We start from the raw sequence: 14,610 nt of genomic DNA on the forward strand, positions 1-14,610 counted from the left end.
ATTAAATATAGAGATGCATATTGTCTCTCTTTGCTTTTTAATGTTAGTACATGTGAATGTAACCATATAAAATAACAAGTGTTTAATTGTTCCTGTTTGGAGACATAATATAAAGTGGAATTGTATAATTCCTGTGAATTTGGTTATACTGGACCCAGTGAGTTTTACTGTGTGATAGGAAGAGTAACACCCCTCCCTCAATGATTAGTCCACACCCAAGTCTTTGGCACCAGTTAATATCACATGCTATGTTACATGGCAAAGGGGACTTTGCAGATATTTTAAATTCATACAACTTAAAATAGGGAGATTACCATGGTGTTCTGGATGGTCCAAATGAAATTATATAAACCCTTAAAAAGAATACATTCATGCAGTCAACAAACATATTTAAAAAGCTCATCATCACTGGTTATTAGAGAAATGCAAATCTAAACCACACTGAGATACCACCTCGTGCCAATTAGAATGGTGAGCATTAAAAAATCAGGAAACTACAGATGCTGGAGAGGATGTGGAGAAATAGGAATGCTTTTATGCTATTGGTGGGAGTGTAAATTAGTTCAACTAATGTAGAAGACAGTGTGGCAATTCCTCAAAGACGTAGAACCAGAAATACCATTTAACTCAGCAATCCCATTACTGGGTATATACCCAAAGATTTATAAATCATTTGATCATAAAGACACATGCACACATATGTTTATTGTGGCACTGTTTACAATAGCACAGACTTGGAACCAACCCAAGTACCCATCAATGACAGACTGAATTTTAAAAATGTGGCACATATACACCATGAATACTGTGCTGCCATTAAAAAGGATGAGTTCATGTCCTTGCAAGGTCATGGATGAAGCTAGGAACCATCATTCGAAAACTGACACAAGAACAGAAAGCCAAACACCGCATGTTCTCACTCATAAATGGGTTTTGAACAATGCGAACACATGGACACAGGGAGGGGAACATCACACACCGGGGGCCTCCTGGGGGGTTAGCGGGTTAGGGGAGGGATAGCAGGGAGTGGGGGGATTGGGGAAGGATAACATTAGAAATACCTAATGTAGATGACAGGGGAAGGATGCAGCAAATCACTATGGCACATGGATACCTATGTAAGCAACCTGCGTGATCTGCACATGTACCCCAGAACTTAATATATAATAATAATAATAAAAGCTGAGGACTTTCTCTGACTGGAGCCTGAGAAACGTGGCAGAAGAAGTAAGAGATTGTAAGCATGGGAAACTTCCCATGAACTGCTGCAGGTTGGAAGAAGTAAGGGACTTACTTGTGTGGAAAGCATGAGAAGAAAATGAATTCCGCAGCAGCCAGTCAGGAAACTCAGGGGAAGAGGACGCTGGGAACAGAGGAGAAGTGCAGCCCCAGCCCTGACTTAACTTTTGCTCAGTAAGACCTTAAACAGATTACCCAGTTGAGCCTACTAGACTTCTGGCTTAAGTAAATTCTGAGATAATAAATGAGTGTTGCTTTAAGCCACAAGATAGTGATGATTTTTATAAGAAGAGAAAATAATTGATTCAATAATTTTTAATTTACCAAGTGTTTAAAGATTTATTTTCTCCCCATTTGTGCATATCAGAACGTCCTTCTTAGGTCATATTCTACCTTCTTGAAGTGTATTGCAGAAGTTACCTTAGTGAGATTTTTTTCTTGGAAATTCTCTGAGTCTTCGACCTTTTTTTGAATAATAGCATTCTACTTTATACAGCATTTTGAAGGTATTTCTTATCTTGTATGATTTGATCATGCTGCTAAATTGTCTGGTGTCAAACTGATACATCTTTGCAAATCACCTGTCCTTTCTGTCTGGCTACTTTCAAAATTCTTTCTCTCTTTTGTGGTTTGCAATTTCATGATTATTGGTAGAGGTATGCCTTTCTTAGTGGTATAGTGGTAAAGTAATGCTCCTGTTAAACAAAACAAAATAAAATTTAAAAATAAACAAATAAACAAAGCCAAACCTATTTGTAGTATTTTCTGAGTTTTATTATATTTCCACCATGGGCAGTTCAAGCTATCAATGTTTTAAAGATTAGCTGATAAATTTCAGGACGTTTAACAGAAGATTCTTGTGGGACACTATGCATTGGCTACAGCACAGTACTGCTCTCTTTGGTTTATTTTTAAAGGAGCCATTTTACTTTCAGGATCTAGAGCTTCATGTCTTAAATCAGTTTGGGAAAATCCTCAATATTGCTTTGCATTTTTATCTGTCTTGTCTCTTCCTGAAATTTAATCAGATGTACACTAGATTTTCTTACTCTAACCTCCTTATCTCCTATGCTGTTCCCTTTTGTGAAGCTTTTCCCTTTGTTACATTCTGAGTCATTTAGTTCTTCCTGCAAAATAAATGTATTTCCAGCTATAATCTGCTCACTAACCAATTAATCGTATTATTCATTTTAGTTTTAAAGATTCAATTTGGCCATTTTTATACATTTTAATGTTTCTATGGTTTACGTTTATGTATATGTTTCCAATTTTCTTTTTATATTCATACATACTTTATATTACCTGTTTCCTGTGATTTCTGATAATTCTAGTATCTGGATGTCTTGAGTTAGAATTCTGTTGCTTCCTGTTCTATTGACTCCTATGTGATGTTTTTTAGTTTTTGAGCAAGAGCTCATGTTTGTCCAATCTTAAATTGAGAAAATTTTGAAGGATATGGGTGTGGGTATACTTTTCAATAGAACATTTTTATTTATTCATTCTATAAATTTTATGGCAAAACCAATATCTTTAAATTGTTTCCTTGGTCTTGGATTTCCTGGATCATACACATCATGAAAAATCAGGCCTCAAACTAATGTGAGGGTAAGCTTGTACTTGCAAATTCTTAGGGGAAATTATTTTACTGTACAATTATTTTTAAGGTCTAAGATATACAATTACATTGTAAGTTTGCATGGCCATATATATTTTTTGCCATCGTCTTACCCAGGTTGTATTCTATCAATATACCTGGCTTTTCATATTGTTTACTATGACAACATCTGACCTAATGATAGTGAAAATTTTGCTTCCAGTAAACTATTAAAATCCAAGTATCCAAATTACTGGTGTTAGTAGCAGAAACATGCAGGACAACCTTCAGGTTAAGTATTTTCTTTGAACGTGTTTTTAGCCCTCTCTTCATTTCTCTACTTGGTTTATTATCTTGCTTTATTATGCTCTCAGTCAAAAATGAAAGCAGTTTTGTTATATCATATGCAGCATTCAACATTCAAAATGTTCATAATGGGAAAGTTTTCAGAATATTTAATCTGATATGTTGTCAAGAAAAATTAGAATGTGTTTTTAAATGCAAATAAATGACAGCTAAAACGAATTAGGGAATTACACAGACAGTAACATGGCCAGCAAGTGATATATATGACATTATGCGTGTGTGTGTGTGTGTGTGTGTGTGTGTGCGCGGCATGTGTGTGTAGAAATTGTTTATTGATCCTGGCTTTTTCTTAACACATTATTTACTTATTATGGTATACTTAAATTTTTGGCCTGTCATTTGAATTCAGGTTATGATTATTTATTTAGAATAAAACATTCAAATCATTTCTTATGCCAAAATTCTCTGCGTTTTTGATGCCATCTTTAAAAGTCAATGTTTAATGTAGATATTATACGAAGATATAAAGATGCTTAAGATGGGACAATGCATAAGCAGTTTTTTTCTTTACTTAGGGATAGAAGGTTTAATTTTTTTGTGATAAGTTTTCATGTATGTATAAGATTTATATTAATGGAATGTACACTCTTTCCTTAAACATGATATATTGTTCTGAAATATTCTATAATTTAAGAGTTGAGCAGGTCACAGCGGCTCAGGGCTGTAATCCCAGCAACTTTGGGAGGCCGAGGTGGATGGATCACCTGAGGACAGGAGTTTGAGACCAACCTGGCTAACGTGGTAAAACCTCATCTCTACTAAACGAAAATCAGCTAGGCATGGTTGCTGGTGCCTGTAATCCTGGAGGCTGAGGCAGGAGAATGACTTGAACCTGGGAAGCAGAGGTTGTGGTGACCTAAGATCACGCCACTGTACTTCAGCCTAGGTGACAGAGCGAGACTCTGTCTCAAAAAAAAGCAGGGGGTGAATCTTTCAAAATGAAAATTCTCATGTAAAAGTCAATAACTTTATATTGTGAATTATTAACTTTTGTACAGTGGCTATTACACTAAACGTGTTTACATGTTATCAATTTAGATTACAATTATTTGCATTAGATATTTAGGTAGAAGGGAAAAGGAAGTACCATATTACCAAATTAAAATTGAATGCCAAATAATTATACTAAAAAACTCCAAAAATGCCTAAAGTACAAATTCCAATGGATTACAAAATTTGGGCTATTTACTTCCTGGAGTAAAATATATGTCAGGTGAGGCCATAATAACCGTAGATTTACAAAAAAGCTTAATAACTCTTTCCTTATTTTCATTTAAGTTCCTGATACAGCTTTATGGTAGATTCTGTGAGATTTTTTATAGATAAACTTATATCATTTATATAGAGAGATAATTATATTCAATCATTTCCAATTTAAATAACTTTTATTTCTTTTTCCTGCCTCACTTCCTTGGCTAGAACTTCCAGGAAAATTTTGAAAAGAAATGTGAAAGCATATATGTCATTGTTATCTTCTAATCTTAAGGGGAACCAATCAGTCTTTCACCATGAAATATGATGTTAACTATGGGTTTTTCATAAATGTTATTTATCATGCTGAGGAAATTCACTCTATGCCTAGTGTGTTGTGTCTTTTATTATGAAAAAGCATTAAATTTTGTCAAGGGTTTTTCCTATGTCTTTTGAGATCATGTGTTTTTTTCTTTTGCTTTATTAATGTGGTGAATCACATCGATTTTCTTTTATTGAACTGTCATTGCACTCCTTGAATGAACTCGATTCAATTAAGATATACAATTCTATTAACACTATTAAATATAGTCTGCTAGTATCTTATAGAGAATATTTGCATTTGTATTATAAGGGATAGTAGTCTTTAATTTTCTTGTCTTGTGCTTTTGTTGGATTTGGCATCAAGATAATTCTGGTCTCATGATAATGCTGGCCTCATAGAATGTGTTAGGAATTATTTCCTTATATTCTATGTTTTTGAATGACGTTGACTGAGGTTGGTTTTATTCTTTGCCAAATGATTGGAAGAATTCACCAGTGAAGCTAAGTGGTCCTAGACTTGTTTTTATGAGACAGTTCAGTTTCTTATTATACATTTGTTGAAATTATCAATTTTTTTTTTAATTTAGTTTTCTAACTCTTATGTTTCCAGGAATTTGTCCACTTTTTTCTATATTGTCTAATTTGTTGGCATACTACTGTTTGTAATACTTTTTTAATCCCTTTCATTTCTCCGAAGTCAATAGTTTTGTGTTCACTTTTAAGTATAGCTGTTTGCTTCTTCACTCTTAGTTTAAGCTAAAGTTTTGCCAATTTTGTTGATTTTATGAATTCTCTTCATTTCTTTTTTCCATTATCCATTTAATGTATGTTGACTGAAATATTTGCTTCTCCCTTTCTTTTTCTAAATTTATATTTAGGTGGCTTTTCTTTTTCTGTTTTCTTAACATGTAAAACTTTGGGCATCAGTTTGAGATCATCATGTAATATGAGCATTTAGAGTTAGTAATTTCTTTCTGATAATGGCTATTGTGGCATCTAATAACATTTGGTATGCTGTGTTTTTGTTTTTATTTATCTCAAATTATTTTGTTTTCCTAGTAATTACTTTTTGATCCATTGTCGAAGATTGTATGGTTAAATTTCCACATATTTGTGAATTTTCACATTTTCCTTCTGCTATTTCTAATTTTATTCTATCATGGGTGGAAAGGATGCTTTGCATGACTCAAAATTTGTTTTATAATATATTGTGAGTTGTGTTGTGACCTTAATGATGGTCTATTATTGAGAAGGTTTCATGTGCATTTCAAAAGAATGTGTATTCTGCTGATATTCGGTAGTGTTTTATAAATGTTTGTTATGCTTACAAAGTCTCTACTCCTTTATTCATCTTCTGTTTACATATTCTATTCACTATTTAAAATGGTGTATTGAAGTCTACAACTATTATTGTAGAACAGTCTGTTTGCTTAATTCTATCAATGTTTGCTTCATATATCTGGGGGCTTTTTTGTTGCATTGTTCTTGTTAAATAAATTTGATAAATACAGATACATATGGTGCATATGATTATAATTGTTATATTTTCTTGATGAAATGAAATTTTCAACAATATATAATGCACTTGTTTGTCTATGTAAGTTTTTGACTTAGAATCTACTTTTCTTCATATTTGTATAGGTACACTTCTTCCCTTTTGGATATTTCCTATGTACATGGAAAATCTTTTTCATCTTTTCAACTTTAGTCTATTTGTATATTTAGGTCTAAAATGAATCTCTTGAAAGGAACATGTAATTGAAATATGCTTTATTTATCTATTTAGTCAATATACCTTTTAATCAGTAAGTTTAACCCATTGGCATTTACATAATGAATGTATCACTTCTGTCATTTTGCTATTTATTTTTTTTTTGAACTAAATTTATTTAATCCTGCCTTCTTTTTTGATTGATTTTTTTCTAGTGTACCCTTTGGATTACATCTTTATTATTTTATTTTTGTACATTTTAGCTACTTTTTTTAGTAGTTGCCATGCAGATTAAAGATTAGATTAGCATCCTAAATGTATAACAATCTAGCTTGAATTGACTCCAAGTTAGTTTCAATAGCATACATTAATTTTGCTCCTGTCCAAGTTTGCCCCATTATGTTGTTATTGTTTCAAATAACCACACATTATCTCTCTGTTAAAATAGATTTAAAATTATCATTTCATGCATTTGTTTTTTAAATAATAGAGGAAACAAGAGGTGCAAATCAAACCTATAAACATCCAGGTTTTTATAAATATTGCTATGTTTACTTTTATCTAGCTTCTTTATATCTTCGTTTGACTTCACATTACTGTAAATCCCTTGGGTTATGTTTTTCTTCATTATCTTTTTATTTTCTGCTCCTCTGAGTGGGTTATTTTAATGACTCCATCTTTGAGAGTGCTGATTTTTTGTGCTTGCTTGATCTGCTGTTCTTCTCCTCTATTAATTTTTTTATTTATGCTATTGTAGTTTTTAATACCATAATTTCTATTTGGTCCTTTTTAATAATGTCTTTTTTATTGATATTCTCTGACATATTCCTACTTTTCTGTAGATAAAGTTTTATGATTTACGTTAGCTCTTTGAGCATATTTAAGAGAGTAAAATGTTTTACTCTGTTTAATAAACGTTGGATTATTATGTTTAATAACATAATGTTTAATACCAGGACTTTCTCCTAGTTTATTTTTATCCTGTCAATGGGGCATATGTTGCTGTTTATTTGTATGCCATGTCATTTGTTTTTGTGAGCTTGACATCTTAAATATTGTAAAGTGATAATTTTGGAAGTCAGATTTTCTCCCTCCCTAGAGATTGCTATGATACTTATTGAGACTGTAGTTACCTATTTGTTTAGTAACTCTTCTAAGCTATTTAGGCAAAGACTGTATTTCTTTTTGTTTGTGGTCATTGAAGTCTCTGTCTTCGTATCACTATAGTCAGCAAATGACCTAAAATTTCCTTAAATAGTTGGACCCAATAAGAAAAAAAAATAAATGTGTCTATTTATTTATTTTGATGGTTCGCATTTGGGAAACTGCTTCCATCCAAGAGATTTGAACAATACTCAGCCCCATGCTGGTTTCTTAGTAAGCCACTGATTTTGGTAGGAAAATTCATTATTGACCAACCTGTAATTAGCATTCCACCCCAGGCTGGAATTATTCACATGGCTGCCTGCCATAGAGTTTTCGGATGGAAGATAGTAGCTATTACAAACAATGACAGAATTCAGTAAATGTAGCAGTCTCAATTTTTTTTTTTTTTTTTTTTTTTGAGATGGAGTCTCGCTCTCTTGGCAAGCTGGAGTAGAGTGGCATGGCACAGTCTCATTTCACTGCAACCACTGCCTCCCTGTTTCAAGAATTCTCCTGCCTCAGCTGCTCTAGTGGCTGGGATTACAGGTGCGTGTCACTACACCCAGCTAATATTTGTATTTTTAGTAGAGACGGGGTTTCACCATGTTGGTTAGGCTGGTCTCAAACACCTGACCTTGTGATCCACCAGCCTCTGCCTCCAAAAGTGTTGAGATTACAGGTATGAGCCACCGCACCCAGCCAGATTTCTTTTTTATGAAGGAGTCATCCGATTGCTACAAGTACTCAATTGGACTCCAATGTTCCAAAATAATTGATTCTGACAGTTCTTGTCAGATGAAGAATCAAGTCTTAGAGCCTCCAATTCTGCCATTTCCCAACATGTCATTCTCTTTATTTTGTTATTTCTTTCAGTTATAATTTCTTTTCCTCAAAACAACCATCCAATTCCTTTACATACTTATTGGGTACTTCTCAAATTGAACAGTAAATGTGCCTCTTTCTAGAGATCATTGTACTGTGAAATTGAAAAATCTACTATTTCTTTACATTAATGATCTTTCTAGCTAAGTTTGAAAGACATTTTATATTTTAATTATTGATTTCCTCCCTCCCTCCCTCCCTCCCTTCCTTCCTTCTCTCCTTCCTTCCCCTCACTCTATCACTCATGGTAAAGTGCAGTGGTGACTTCACAGCTCACTGTTGCCTCCAACCCCCAGTATCAAGCAATGTTCTTGCCTTAACTTCCTGAGTAGCTAGAACTGCATATCAAGATGCTGGCTAATTTCTCTTTTATTTTTTATGGAGATGAAGTCTGGTTATGTTGTTCAAGTTAGCTAATTGCTGATATTCTTCAGTGTATCCTTATGTCTCATATTGATTAATTTTCTGAATAATTTCAAATAATCAGCATATATCAAATTATATGCTACATCTCCCAGTTAATAATAAATCTGTGGTTGTTTAAAAACCTGCCATGAAAAACTATCATGAACCAGGTGGTTTCAAACAACAGAAATATGAAATCAACTTGTTGCCAAGGTTGGCTTTTTCTGGAGGCTGAGAGGGGAGACACCTTTTCACATCTCTGTCCTTGCTTCTGGTGGCTGATGGCAACACCTGGCATTCCTTGACTGAGGTCTGCATTAGTCAGCCTCTGTCTTTATATAGTCTTCTTTTCTCTGCGTGCCTGTTTCTGTTCTTCCTTTTCTTATAAGTACTTGTCATTGGGTTTAATGGCAACCCTATTTCAGGATGATCTCTCATCACTGGATGTTTAAAACCTGCAAAGCTTCATTCTGAATAAGGTCATGTTTTCAGTTTCAGAGTGAACATATTTTGAGGGGCCACATTTCAACCACTACACATCAGTGTTCTTATTTTGTACTGACTTTTGCTTAAAGTATCACATGTTAAAAACTAATTTTTTCTTATAAAATTGATTGACTCTTCTTAAATGTAATTCAATTTTAATTCATTGTTATCATGTTATATTGCTTACACCATTTAATATTGTCATAACATGTAACATTACTCTCTACCTACTCTTGTTTTCAAATGAGATTATATGGGAAGTATTAAATTCTCAAATGTCTTGTAGACACACTTACAGTATAAGTATTATCTTTTTGTTTTAATACTTTAAATATAATAAATTTTTTAAAAATCTTTTTTCCATTAGTGTCATGGGATATATAAATTACAGGAGAGTTGGACTGAGACAAACATAAAGTGAAATACAGATTACAATTTACTACTAATTATCATTTAAAAACAAAGACAAAAACCTCTTTACCAATTAAGTACTGTACTCAATTAACCATAAAAATTTTATTTGAAAATAGTGCAATTGTTATTTTTCAACTTGCTTTGTTATTTTATCCTCTTAATGTCACAAATTTTCTGGTTCTTCTTCTCTTATTTTTAGAACTTATCAATTCTTTACCTCTGTATTCATAAATAAGTTGTGGTGGCTAGATGAGTGATTAAGAGTTTCTAAGTCTATTCTTCATACTTTTATTTTTACATTTGTTAAAAATGTTTACCATTTTTTCATTAAAGAAATACAAACACAGGTAATGCCGGATTTATAGGAAATCGAAAATATATTAATTCTATAATCTTTTGAAAAGAAACTTTTCTGTACAAGTAGAATTAAATATTTATAAGTAAATAAATATGCTGGAAAATGATTTTATTTTAGTGATTTATTGAAAATACTCATATGGGAATAAGTTTCTGAAACAATCTAATATCATTAACTTTACATGGCAGGGAGTAAATATGTAATTAATTTATTATTAATAAATTTTACTTAAGCACACATTTGACATTTAGCATGTAAGCTACTATGCCATTCATAACAATTAACACACATGTCAAGTGTCAATTAGCAGGTTAGGGATTAATTGCTATGAAATTGATTTGTCAGAGATTAGAATTTAAATGTTAATGTATCAAAATTCATTGCAATTACAAGCCAAATATAAAATTTAGTCAAGGGAACATTTATTATTTACATTATGTGTGAAATAAACAATAGTAAAAAATTTTCTGAGTATGTATTAATTAGTAGTGGAAGTTCTTTTATAATAAAGTATGTTATATAGAATAATCACATTTTATATCAGTTTTAAACAATCAGTGTCTTATTGACATTTCAGAACTTTTAAATTACTTTTTATAATATCTATTTGCATTGTCCAAATTGTTCTAAAAATATATAATGCAACAAGCTAGAGCAAAATAGTTTTTAAAAAATGATGGAGTCGAAGTATGATTGCATAGAAAAAGCAGATATTGTGAGTAGATATTGAAAAACAGAACATAACTTTAGAATTATCTTATAATCCCTTTACTGTGTTTTATTTATGGCCTAGAAAACAGCTGCTCTATATTTAGATAGGCATTTCATTGAAACTATTCCCACTGTGAGTGATAAGAGCCTCAACTAAAACTGGCTTAGATGAAGACGATTATGTATTGTCTTATGTAAAGTATAGTGATGCCTAATACCATGGCATTAGGAGATTAAGAATTTCTCTGTCTGTCTATCTCTTGTTCTCTCTCATCTTAGTTTTTGCTTTCCTTTGTGTTGATATTACTCCAAGGCAGGTTCTCAACCAATACCTGGTCTCTGACTTCAATTGTATTTTCCTGAAAGTTAAAATTGTACATTTCCTTCCTAGACAACTAAATAAAATTCTACAAATTGAAATTCATTGCATGAATCAGGTAAAATGTCTATCCTATCTCTGAACAAATAATTATAATCAGTGAATAAATGTTCTTATTTACTTATATGTGAACTAAGTTACATGTGCACTCCCAGTGCTCCCTGAAATATCTGAAATGTAAAACCATGAAGATGAAGAAAAAAAAGAAAGAAAGAAAAGAAAACAGAAAACAAACTTAGAAAACCTTAGCAATTGTAAAATGACTTGTTGGTTTACCTCTGCATTACTTCTTAATATGCTTTGGCTCTGTGTCCCGATCCAAGTCTCATCTTGAATTGTAATCCCCACATGCCCAGGGAGGGACCTGGTAGGAGGTGATTGGATCATGGGGGTGGTTTCCATCATGCTGTTCTCATGGCACTGAGTAAGTTCTCATGAGTTCTGATGGTTTAAAAGTGTTTGGCTGTTCCCCATTTGTCTCTTTCTCTCCATCCACCATTAAAATGTGCCTTGCTTCCCATTCTCCTTCTGGGATGACTGTAAGTTTCCTGAGGCCTCCCTAGCCATGTGGAAGTATGAATCACTTAAACCTCTTTTGTTTATAAATTACCCAGTCTCAGGGAGTTCTTTACAGCAGTATGAAAATGGACTAATACGCTTCTTTTGTTACAATTATTAATTGAATTATAACTTATACTGTAAATATCAATTCCAGTTTTTAAAAAATCGGGAATAGTCTAAATACTTTCATCAGAATAAGGAAAATATACAAGGATAGCAAAAACCATACATGTCCATTACAAGAACAGATCTCACCTAGCCATTTCTATTGACACAATCTAGAAACAATAAAACTCAGTTCTAAATAGAAACAATAGAGAACTACCCTTGGTCTAATGAGATACAGCTGTAAGCTGAAAACACTTACTGCCTACAGTTTTATTATAAGAGTTCTAAAAGAAAAGCATGCATGTATAATTTAAAATTATGCCACCACATCTCCCAAGAACTGGATATATGGTAAATACTGAACTTTCCCTTTATGGCAATAACCTACAATAATTGAGTGGCAGTTTCCCCTTCAGTTGGACACCACCTCTTTAAATTGCTGTGTTTTTCAACCATCTCTCTATATTCTCCACAAAAGAGGCAGGTTCAGCTGACTAGTTCTTATAGCAGATTAATATATTTCTAGATGCTTGACTCCACTGAAAGGAAATAAATCAAAGAACAATGACTGTCTCTATGTATGATTCACTGAATTTTGCTCCTCACATAACCCCACATTTAATCCATTTCTTGAATCTCTAACTTCCAGTGCATTTGGAGATAGGGCTTTTAAGTAGGTTATTAAGCTTAAATAACTTCCTGTGTGTTGGAGCTCTAACCAACAGGACTGGTGTCTTTATAAGAAGAGGAAGAAGCACCAAGTATCTTTCTGTCCCTATGTGTGTGCACACAGAGAAAGACCATGCAAGGACACAGAAGGAAGTTGTCATCTGCAAGTCAAGAAGATAAGCCTCACCAGAAACCAACTTTGCTGACACTTTGATTTTGAAATTCCAGCCTCCAGAATTGTGAGAAAATGAATTTATTTTGCTTAATCTACCCAGTCTGTAGTATTTTGTTATGGCAGCCTGAGAAGACTAATACATCATGCCAGGGAATGTAATATTTGTGATTCTTTTTATTTTATGGTATTCAAAATTATTCATATCTTAATCATCATTGTCACATCTTTACAGTTGGATGTTGAATTCATCCTCTACTATTGCACTAGTCTTTTTTATGCCTGTTGTACTGACCAAACCTGTTTCTAAGATGTCTTTGAACTCTTTTCTTTCTTTTGCTTAGTGTAACCTGTTTGTAAATCTTTAAATTCCTGGCTCTTCTCAGATATAAAATAATTTCCTCACAAGTGTAGTCATTCTGAAACAGCCATAAAATACCTGCCAACTATTAATATCATTAATTTAATCTAGTCATTCTAGATAACCCATTACATTCAATGGGTGTCTATTCATGACATTGTTTAATTTACTTACTATGACAAGTGTCCATCTGAGATTATCTTTATTCATCAATTATTTTAAATGTATTTTGTTAATATTTTAAATTTAGGGCAGATAGTTGCAAATTTACAAGCATAAATTTGGAATGTATTTTAACTGCTATAGAAAATGATTAGAGATTCTTGAACAGAAGATATAAGATTTACATAATATTCTTTAAACTCCTGAAAGAATTTAAAACTTATTTCAAACAAGTGATGCAATTTTATATCAGCAATATAAAGAGATTTTCTAAAATTGTAGGACAGTAACTAGGACTATAGCAACTGTCAAACAAATGTGAAATATTTTAAGTTAACAAGTGTTTTAGGGTTTTGAAATATTCCGGTTGAAATGTTAGAAGAGTGTTGGTTAACAAGCAGAAAACAGAAATAATAATAAAAAATCATAGAGAAAAAAGTAAAATTTGTATATGTTTAGAGAAGAAAAGCTAAAGGTTTATAAATTTGATTCCTAGAAACACTGTACCTACTCTTGTTTGAGAGAGGTCATGAGTAAATCTGTAATGATCATGAAGGTTTTTTGTGTTGCCAGAATCCCCTACTGAAGTTAGCTCATTGGTAGATAGAATTTCATAAATAAAGATTGGGAGTAAAGACATTTTTGAAGAAATAAATATAAAATTTATAGACAATAAATGACATTATACATTATCAGGAAAATACAACCTAAATCACCTATGTTAAAAAATATGAAGACTGGAAATCACAGAAGCTTTATGTAACAATTTTAAATAATGAAAGGAAAGAAACACAAATTTTGAAAAGCATTATGCATCCAAAAAAACAGTACATGAGGAATAAAGAAATAAAGGGAAAGCAGGGTGTCTATAAATTATAAAATGCTGTTACAAATAATTTTAAAGAAATCAGTAATCACAGTGAATATAAATACATTATATTCATAATAAATTGCGGTCTAAGTGCCTTTAAAAATAATTTTAAATTTACTTACGTAATTTACTAGATTTAAAACTTAATTTATGCACACAAATGTTTAAAGAGAAAAAATATTTTTGTCTTTTGTTTGAGAGCGCTTGAGTAATTTATAAGTTTATCCAGAGAAAACTATACAATCCAGAAACATATTTAAAGTATTTTGTGATTAAATTTTTTTTTTCTTTTTATTGCATTTTAGGTTTTGGGGTACATGGGCAGAACATGCAAGATAGTTGCATAGGTACACACATGGCAGTGTGTTTTGCTGCCTTCTTCCCCTTCACCCACATTTAGCATTTCTCCCCATGCTATCCCTCCCCAGGTCCTCCCCCACTGTCCCTCCCCTATTTCCCCCATTAGACCCCAGTGTGTAATACTCCCTTCCCTGTGTCCA

The sequence above is a fragment of the Callithrix jacchus genome, chromosome 3 (assembly GCF_049354715.1).
Source record: "Callithrix jacchus isolate 240 chromosome 3, calJac240_pri, whole genome shotgun sequence".
NCBI lineage: Eukaryota > Metazoa > Chordata > Mammalia > Primates > Cebidae > Callithrix > Callithrix jacchus.